At 37.5% G+C, this 10481-nt stretch overlaps 1 pseudogene; it reads left to right on the top strand.

Moving 5' to 3' along the window:
- Window positions 1-5660: 5660 nt before the first annotated feature.
- LOC132038684 (adenine/guanine permease AZG2-like) lies at window positions 5661-7065 on the top strand (annotated as a pseudogene).
- Window positions 7066-10481: the final 3416 nt, after the last annotated feature.

Raw genomic sequence — 10481 nt, 5'->3', positions numbered from 1 at the left:
CATATGCAGCGAACGAATATATACCAAAATGTGGGCTCCGCAATAGAGGGAGCACTCCAACACAGTAGAATAGGTGTCCTAAACCGGCGGATCACCGAACTGTACGTCTGTACCTGCGGGCATGAAACGCAGCCCCCCGAAGAAAGGGGGTCGCACGAAATATGTACCGAGTATGCAAAGCGTAAGATATAGTAAACAAATCGAGTCATAATCGAAACAAGTAAGTACAGACGTAAAGTAAGTGCATATCCAAATACCAAAATGTTTATTTTCAAAATACAAATCATGCATAGGGCTCCGTAAAATATGGTCGCCCGCCCGTCATGGCGCCATAACACAAGATAACACCGTAAAAGTTTCAAATCTCCATATCGTCACACATCACACATCATAACGCCATAACACGCATAACACCAAATAGCGGAACCCGCCCTCTAGCGAGGGGCTCGGTGAACCATAACACAAAGATAACACCGGAGTATAACATAGTGCGCACGACAACATAACCGGCCCGGACTCGGCGAAAGATACAACGGAATGCACGAGCAGAGTCGTGAGTAACCATATGTATAAAATCATTATCATAGACTCAAAAGATAAGTAAAATGACCATACTTGGAAATCGGGATAATAGTCATACCAAATTCTTTCAAAAGTCATCAGAGTTACATAAAGGAAAGTCGCGGGACCCACGGACAGGTGTTGACCCGAGCCGGGCCCGCCTATGGAAAACATACTCATCATACGCCATAAAATCTCCTACGAACATATCGAGGCAATCCGAGCCTTTTCGTGAAAGTTACTACGTTCGTAGTTACTTTAACTCTTTAAAAACAAAACTTTTTACGCAACATTTGGAAATCAATTATTCCAAAGACATAAGGGCCAATATTTCATCACATCAAGCATACGAAGACCAAGAAACAAATAAGAATCATAGACATGCTCGGATTGCGAGAATAGAATTTCTCGAGGCTCGTGTCATAGCCTATTTATAACTAAGGCATGCCAAAAGAAAGGAAGGGCCGAGCTTTACATACCTCGTCCGCTCTCAAAGCTAATCCAACTCAAGCTAATCCCAACCTACGTCTCGGCTCCCCAAGGTCTACACAACGTCAACGGATATCAAATATTAGCTATAGACGTTTAGGCATTTAATTCCAAACTAGCACTTAATTCTACGTAAATTTGGGCAAAGATTTCCGTAAATAGACCAACCCCGAGAATTTAACTCGGCCAAATCAACAACAACAACACCAACAACCAAACTAGCAACATCAACTAATCAATTCAAAACGCACTCTAACATTAAATACTCTTTCTACATAATCCAACAACATTCACTATATTCAATTCAACAGCTTACATTCAAGCCAACACCAACGCTCATACATTCAAATACTAGTCCGAAGCCATACCAACAACATTCAAGAACATTTCAAACAATTCACACGATATTTCAAATATCCAAACAAATGCTCCAATTTACCCGAAAACCGTCCCAAACCCGAGAACAACATCCATAACACATTCCTAACTTCCGAATCATGATTTGCACCAACAATCCACACTCTAACAATGTCATTCTCATAAATATAAAAATTACATCAATAGCACATTAACCTCCAAATCAGCCGCAACAATTACAACATCAATTTGAATCATTAAACTTTCATTTTCAACATAGAATCCATAACGACAACAACTAAAATACTAACTAAACTTAATTCATTCTTTGTCACACAAGGGGGACCCATATTCGGCCAACACCCCTCTATGCCAACTTCATGATTTTCATTCTTCTCTTCACACTACAACAATCAAAACATGCTAACTAGAATTAATTCATTACTTCTACACAACACAACACACACACACGACCAACACACCATGCACACGGCTCACTTCCACATGCAATATTTCCATGAATTTCATCCATATTTACATACTACAACATGCACACATCATTCATAACACATAAAACAAGATTAAATCTTACCTTTTCCTTCAACTTCACAACTAGCTAGGGTTTGCAATTGATGAAACAAATGATCTATTGGCCCAAACAACACTCCACGTTAACGAGGACCTCCAATTAGTGGATTTGCTTGAAGAAATATTTTTGTGATGGCTAAATTTGGTCTTGAATTTTTGAGGTCTTGGCCGAATGGCCTATTTTTTTGTCTCCAAGGTTCTTGATTTTTTTTCTAAGTGTGGGAATGAGAAAGATGACTACTTAGTCATCTTTTGTGCTCACATAAGAGTTATACAAGTGTCCATGGCCCACACATGGGTTGGACCAATTAAATTTGGCCACAAAATGTGTGGGCCATTCTCAAAGCCACACGGCCAAATGGCCAAGAATGCATGATTTCCAACTTTCAATTATTTCACTTTTGGTCCCAAATTTTCCTAAATGTCCCACACCAATAAATTCATGAACAACTTATGTCTTAAAACAAAATCGAAGGTCAAAAGTCTCGACTTCGTATCCCGGAATGGTCTCGTCTCTAACTTATCATAGTTAACCCAGATTGTCCCGACGTACAAAATACGGGATATAACATATATTTTGGTCATATGAACAACCAACATTACACATACTTCTATTTATTTTATTGTTGTTGTTTTTATGGTTGGTATAGACCCCAAAGTATCTGTCACGACCCAACCCCGTAGGCCATGACTAGTGCCCGAGCTGGACGCTCGTACACACCCATAACTCGAATAACTCGAATCGGCATATAGATAACTTATGCATATACAAAGATCAGACATCGTCTCGAACTGTCGCATACAAACACATATATCGCATAGAAGCCGGCAAGGCTATCATAAATCACAACATCTCAAAATATATACAAACGCAAGCCGATAAGGCTGCCATGGCGGGTGGGACCGCCCAAAGCACAAATCATACGAACACAACCGAACAGAACTATTCACAACCCACATATATGTCTACGCACCTCTAAGAAGAACAAAGTAATCATATGACGGACAGGCCCCGCCGTACCCCTGAATAAACATATACATATGCAACGAAAGAGTCTGTACCAAAATGTAGGCTCCGGGACAAAAGAGCACCCCAAGATAGCAGAATAGGTGTCTTAGGTCAAGGCGGATCACCAAGTCGAGCGGTTCGTACCGGTACGAAACGAAACGTTTCCGAAGTGGTGTCGGCACGGAATATGTACCGAGTATGCAAAGCATGAAATACAAAGAAACAAAAGATCATAAGCAAAACAAGTTAAGTATAGAAAATAAGTACAATATGCATACCAAAATATTTACTTTTGAAACACAAATCATGCCGGGCTCGGGGATCATGGTCGCCACCCCGTCATTTGGCGCCATAACACATCATACTCCTGTAAGATTTCTTATCTCCGTAACCCAAAGATATCTCCATAACACATCATAACGCCATAACACATCATAACACCAAAATATATACGGAACCGCCTAGCCAGAGCTCGGTGAACCATAACACATCATACTCCGGAACATAACATAGTGCACACGACGACATAACCGGCCCGGGACTCGGCGAAAGATATAACAACCATATGCACGAGCAGAGTCGTGAGTAACCATATGCATAAAAATCATCATTATAGACTCAATAGATAAGTAAGTAATCGACGCTCGAGGGTTAAGACGATAATCACATTAAGTTCTTTAAAGTCGTTAACCAAACATAGAAGAGTCTCGGGGCCCACGGACAGGTATCTAACCAATCCGAGCCCGCCTATGAAAGTTGGAAATATTATTCGTTATAAAATCTTCTACGAACGTTTCGAAGCGATCCGAGCCCGTCTATGAAAGTTACGGTCATTCGTAGATACAGAATCCTTTAAGAACAAAATTCTTTATACGACGTTTATTATCCAATCACACAAAAGACTTAAGGACTATAGTTCGACCATATTAAGAATGCGAAAGTCAGGAAGTGAATAAGAATCGTAGACATGCTCGGATCGTAAGAATGGAGTTACCCTAAGGCTCGTATCATAGCCTACTTACAACTAAGACATGCCAAAAGAAAGAAAGGTTAGGCTTTACATACCTCGTCCGCTTCCTAAGCTAATCCGAACTCAAGTCTCGGGCTCCCCAAGATCTACAACCACGTCATTATATACCAAACATTAGCTATAGATACTTAGGATTCAATCCCAAACTAGCACTTAATCTACAGAAATTTGGGCAGCATTTCCCCTATAAATTCAACATCCCCGAGAATTCAACTCGGCCAAATCATCAACAACAATCATATTAGCAACATCAACAATCAATTCAAAACGCATTCTAACGTTAGTAACTCTTTCTACATACTTGGCAACATTCCATTTATATTCAATTCAACTACATACATTCAAGCCAACATCAACGCTCACATTTTCAAGTACTAATCCGAGAACATTCAAATAAGATTCAAGAACATTTCAAACAATCCACACAATATTCAAAACAACCCAACCAATATACAACTTCACCCGAAACCTCCCCAAACCCGAGAACAACAACAACAACACATTCCTCTCTTCCAAATTCATGAACTACACCAACAATCCACACGTTAACAATATCATTCTCATAAATATACAAACTACATTCAAATCACATTAACTTCCAAAACAGCCCACACGATTACAACTTCAACTTGAATCATTAAACTCTCATTATCAACATAGAATCCACAACAACAACAACCAAAATATTAAATAAAATTGGTTCATTCCTTGCCATACAAAGTAGTCCATATTCGGCCACCACCACCACACACAAATTCCATGATTCTCATCCATTTCTACACACTACAACATGTACAAATCATTCATAACATATAAAAAGAAGATTAAACCTTACCTTTTCCACTCAACTCCACAACTTGGCTAGGATTGTAAATGGTAGAAACGAATGGTTTGTTGACTCCAACAACTACTCCACGTTAACAAGGACCTTCCAATTGGTTGAATTTCTAGAAGAAAATATTTTTTTGATCACTATTTTTGGACATCAATTTTTCTTGCTATGGCCGAATATGGCTCCCTTTTTTTCTCCAAGTTTCTATAAGCTTCTAAGGGGTGAAGATGATGAATGAGATTAATTTGTCATCTTTCATATACATATATTATGCTTCCATGTGGACCATGGCCCACACCCACCTTGCACGGCCAACTTGGCCTTTGGTTCATGAATTAATAACTTTCCTAAATTCACTTTTAACCCCAAATTTTCCTTAATATTCCATACCAATAAAATCATAAGCAACTTATGCCTTAAAACAAATAAAAGTCTCTACCTCGTATCCCGGAATAGTCTTGTCCTTAACTTATCATGGTTAGCTCGGATTGTCCCAATGTACAAAATACGGGATATAACAGTATCGCCTTTCCGTGAACCCCTTCTTCAACAAGAATGCATAAGCCAGTAGTTTCACTCAAACAAGCAGGCATAGCAATAACACATTTGATGCATAACAGCTTGAATGAGGACCATTAAAATTAAACTAATTTAATTCTATGAATTTGGCTAGCTGATTCAGAAAGAAATAGCGACACACTTATCGCTGATAACCTGATTTGGTGCAACTTGAGATGAACTCAAAACTTTACCCAAACAATACAATAACCTTCAAATCCAATTAATTTACTTGTACAAATCCTTTGGCAGGACAGTGCCTTGGTGGGAAAATGCAAAGCCCAACTTTTTGGTTAAGTTCAGTTGGGCTTATAATAATGTGTTATGGACTAGTGAAGGAGGCTAAAGGTAGTATGATATATGGTATTTTACTTGTGACATTAATTTCATGGATTAGGAATATTGCTGTTACAATTTTCCCTAACACTCCATCCGGTCATTCAAGCTATGAGTATTTCAAGAAAGTGGTGGATTTTCATAAAATTGAGTCCACTGCTGGAGCTTTAAGTTTTAGCCATTTTAATAATGATGAAGTATGGGTATTTTTATTAAAATTGTTATAGCCTATTTGGCCAAGCTTCTTAAATCAACTTATTTTGAAAAATGCTTTTCAAAAGAGTACTTTTGATGAAAAACAGTTTGTGTTTGGCCAATTAACTTAAAAAACACTTTTAAGTAGCAACTAGTGTTTGGCCAAGCTTTTAAAATGCTTCTAAGTGTACTTTTCGCAAAAATGCTTTTCTAAAGAGTGTTTTTGGGCAAAAGCTATTTTTTCAGCTTACGAAAAAAATAGCACGCTTCTCTCCAGAAGCACTTATTTTCTCTCAAAAGCTTGGCCAAACACATGACTTTTTTTAAAATAAGCACTTATTGGAAAAAAAAAAGTACTTTTGGAGAAAAATAAGCTTGGCCAAACAGGCTATTATACGTAGATGTGTTAGCTACCATTATATTATATACAATGATTGAAACTGGTGGATTTGTTAATGAAAAAGGAGAGTTTGAAGGTGAATATACAGCATATATGGTTGATGCAGGATCAACAATAGTGGCATTATCTTTAGGAGTTTCACCTATAGCCACATTTGTAGAATCATCAGCAGGGATCAAAGAAGGTGGCAGGATAGGAATAACGACGATTGTCGTTGGATTTTATTTTCTGTTGTCTTTGTTCTTCACACCTTTGATTGCTAGTGTGCCACCATAGGCTATAGGTCCATATTTGATAATGGTTGGGGTGTTGATGATGAAAGTTGTTAAGGGTATTGATTGGAACAATATTAAGCATGCAGTGCTAGCATTTGTTACTATGGTGTTAATGCCTTTGACGTACTCAATTTCCAATGGTTTTATTGGTGGAATTGGGATTTACATTGCATTAAGTTTGTATGATAGCATGGTGTGTTGGTTCAAGTAGTTGATGAGAATGAGAAAAATGGTGGTGAAGGAGGAAAATCAAGTGTCAGCTACCAATGCAGATCAAAGTATTGAAATTGTTTGATATTTTTGTCGATGTAATTTAGTAGTAGTTCATTTGGGTTGGAAGTAGTTCTTTTCTTTTTAATCTCATGTAGTGACTAGTGATTGTAGATGCACAAGCCACTATGATAGATGGACCTTTCAAGGGCGCTTGTGCATCTTTGGTCTTTGTGGTATTTAGCTTTCCTGTTATAAAAATGCCAAGTATCAAGATTTTGATCATTTGTGCTTTGTGTTTTTTCTTATTATTAGTGAAGCGTCTAACTACTGTTTTCTGTTGTTTCACTTTATAGATAGGGTTTACAGTGCCTATTTGAGGTATAAGGGGAAAAACAGCAATCTTAACAAGCAAGTCATGCTTCCTTGAAACCCGACCTCAGTAAACAAAGTTAAACAAACATGTAACTAGACTCAAAACATATTGTAGGCATTTGCACATGATTGAAATCAGGTTTGTTTGAAGTTGACATCAATTTAGATCTCAAAAGTTATACTTATTCTTGTGAAAGTATTGCAGCAGTCAAAATGATAATTTGTGAAGCGTTGTAGCATAACGGTTGCACATAAAGTGCAGCTTAAAAATGATTGTACAAAATATAAGACCCAGCCAGGCAACAGTTTAATGCTAATGGGAATCTGGGCATAGCTCCTTTTTCATTCCTCTTGTATCTGCTCAAGGGTAGTTCTTTTGGCATCTTACTTTTGGACTTTCAGAGTTTGCGTACATCAAATATACACTGCCGCTGACTTACAAGTTCAAAAAGACATTCATCTCCAGGATTCAGGTGATAAAGTGCAGTGACTATCTTCCATCCACTTGTCAAAACATCAAAACCTGGTCTGCAATGATAAACGGTAGGCCAGATTCTTTTATCCGATCCTCAAAGCCAAATAATCCAACATTTACGCTTTCTCGTTTTCATCAAAAGGTCTCGCCAGGATTCTGGTAATACCTGCACAGGCATAAAGGAGGTCTAAATTCAATGAGAGAAAAAAGGGATACACAAACTGGGAAACAATGAGTATCCCAGCCAAGTAGAAGCACTTCATTGCAACGTAAAGAGGACAAGATTCTCCAAAGGCTAAGCAATATGCCTAAAATCACACTAGAAAAGAACGTCCAGGGTGGTCAGGTGATTAAAAAACTGGAACTCGATAACAACATGTAATGTTAGTGCTGCTTTACATGGTGTTCAGTTGATGAAAGGACTAGAACTCAAAAAAAAAAAAAAAACAATGTAAATATTGGTCTAGCTTCACAAAAAATTTAATGATCATATATGACATCTTCCCCTTTAGATTAAAAACCAAAGAAGCAATATCTCTTATCTGCAAAGAGAAACCTAACAAATGTCTGCACACGTACGAGTTGATGGAAATCAGCCAGTTGCTTTGATTAAAAAGAAGTATAACAAAGAGAGGTCTTACTAACCAATTGATTCATCTATTTCGAGAAAATTGTACTTCACGATTACTCAAGGACATCCGCAATCAGACATACTCATTAACTTCAGATTTAAAGAAATAATGCCATCATTGGCGTGTCCTTCTTCGCAGGCGCTTAACTTTTTTTTGGTTGATAACCGTGGTATCTAGGCCAGCTTGCGCGCACCTCGACTAATTCCACGTGATTCCTGCCACCTCCCACCAGCAACATGAGGTATCTACCAAGGCTAGAATAGATGGGGAAAAATAAAAGGCACTAAACTTGAAACATATTTATACTTGATCAAAGTATTATTAATAAGTTAAAGTATGTCCAGTGTGATTTTGAGACACTTATTTTAAACGAACTAGAGCCTCAAAAAAGACAAAAGTTTAATCCAAGTGTATGAGCTTGCAATCATCATTTTTATTATATATGTATTTTTCCTTTCAACACTTGAGTTACAGAGTAATCATCACTTCACTTTGATCTTCATGAATTTTCAATAACATTTTGCAGTGTTTCTAAAGGTGTCTTGACAAAAGCATCATTCCCTCTATGACATCTTATTAAACACAAAAGTTTGATGAAAAGAATGTCAAAGTGCATGCATCTTTAGCGGTAGACTCAAGACTCATATAAACTAAAGCAGTATGTATGCCAATATTGATAAATATTCACAGAGAACGTATCAAATAGTAAGATTATTGCAATCCACCAAAATGACGGAAGGATAATATTTAAATAAGGTGTTACCTGAAAATCTGGACCCTCGACCTCCAGATTACATGCATAGCTCACTTTTGATGACTTTTTTGTTGCCATTTGCCGCCTTTTCTCCTAAAACATGTACATCAGTAAATCACAAAGAAAGCAGCAAGAAGACGCTCGAAGGCAGTCAAAGCACAGCACCAATATGCATATGGCAATGGGCAGTTACGAAAAATGACATCAAAGTTCAAATAAGTTGTAAAGACATATAAGAATGAATTTAAAAGCATGCCAATTATCTGTCTAACAGGACAAAATGCCTCTGCTGCTATCTCCTCAAATTCATTCTTCACTAGTCTTGTTTCCCTAGCTGCATGTGGCAAAAACATTTACCATGTAGAAATTCAATAAAGTCACAAGATAAGGATGTCTACTAGACAATCAAGCACCAGACAGGCTTGACTGGAGGTAATCAGGTATGGCATGAGCTTACTAGAGCTGAAAAATTTCTGGCTGAAGTTCAGCTCTGTCAGGAAAAAAGAAGCTCAAGGTTGAGAAGTTTGATCAATAGAACCAGCAATTTCATGCCAAAAGCTCTAATTCCTAATTTGCAACTTAACCAACCCACCAAAGAAAGGAGAGAATTTTGGTTTAGGGGGAGTATGTCACATCTAACTCCTAAATGAATGACCGAAATTGTGATTGAATCCCTTTTTATACAAAGTGTCAATTGCTTCATCATTGTACTAGTCTTAAACTTATCTCTCTTGCATCAGAGCCACTATTGAGTTGATTCTAATCTCATGCAAGCCTCAGTGACTACGTTTGAGGTGCTACTGAAATACACCCTTTTCTTCTACAAAAGAGAATACAACAATAGAAAATGAATATTTTAGAAACAACTTTAGTACCAACTACCAATACAATCGTACGTTATCCTTAGGACTCCCACTTTTGACTTATATCATCTTCTTCTTAAATCCAGACAAAAAAGGGTGACACAAAAGACGTGCTTTGGATATGTGATTGAATTCTATAAGAGGTAAATGTTTGTTTTCTATTTTGGAAGCAGCAAGATTGTCACGAAGGACTGAAAGGAAGGTTGATTAAGCCGGCGAGGGGCGGAGGTGAATCTCAGGGGCTTGTAAAGGGCACACGTGATAGGAAAGGCTCATCTATTGAGGATATGGTTAGTACAATCATTAAGGTAGGAATCATATCACAAGTTATCTCATATATTGGGAACTCTTACTTAGCGAATCCAAAAATTTCGAAGTAGATTTTTTTTTTTAATTTCCAAAATAAACAAGAAATCCAGTACTTAAAACGAATTTTAATCATAAATTCAAATTGGAGAAGAATGTAAACTTAAAGGTGGTTGTTAACAACATTCAATTTGAGTTGCACGAAGTACGAGAAGTTTCTTAATTTCTTGAGATTC

Source organism: Lycium ferocissimum, chromosome 11 (assembly GCF_029784015.1).
Source record: "Lycium ferocissimum isolate CSIRO_LF1 chromosome 11, AGI_CSIRO_Lferr_CH_V1, whole genome shotgun sequence".
Lineage (NCBI taxonomy): Eukaryota > Viridiplantae > Streptophyta > Magnoliopsida > Solanales > Solanaceae > Lycium > Lycium ferocissimum.
Note: the sequence above shows the minus strand (reverse complement) of the source record. Positions and strands in the feature narration are given on the sequence as shown.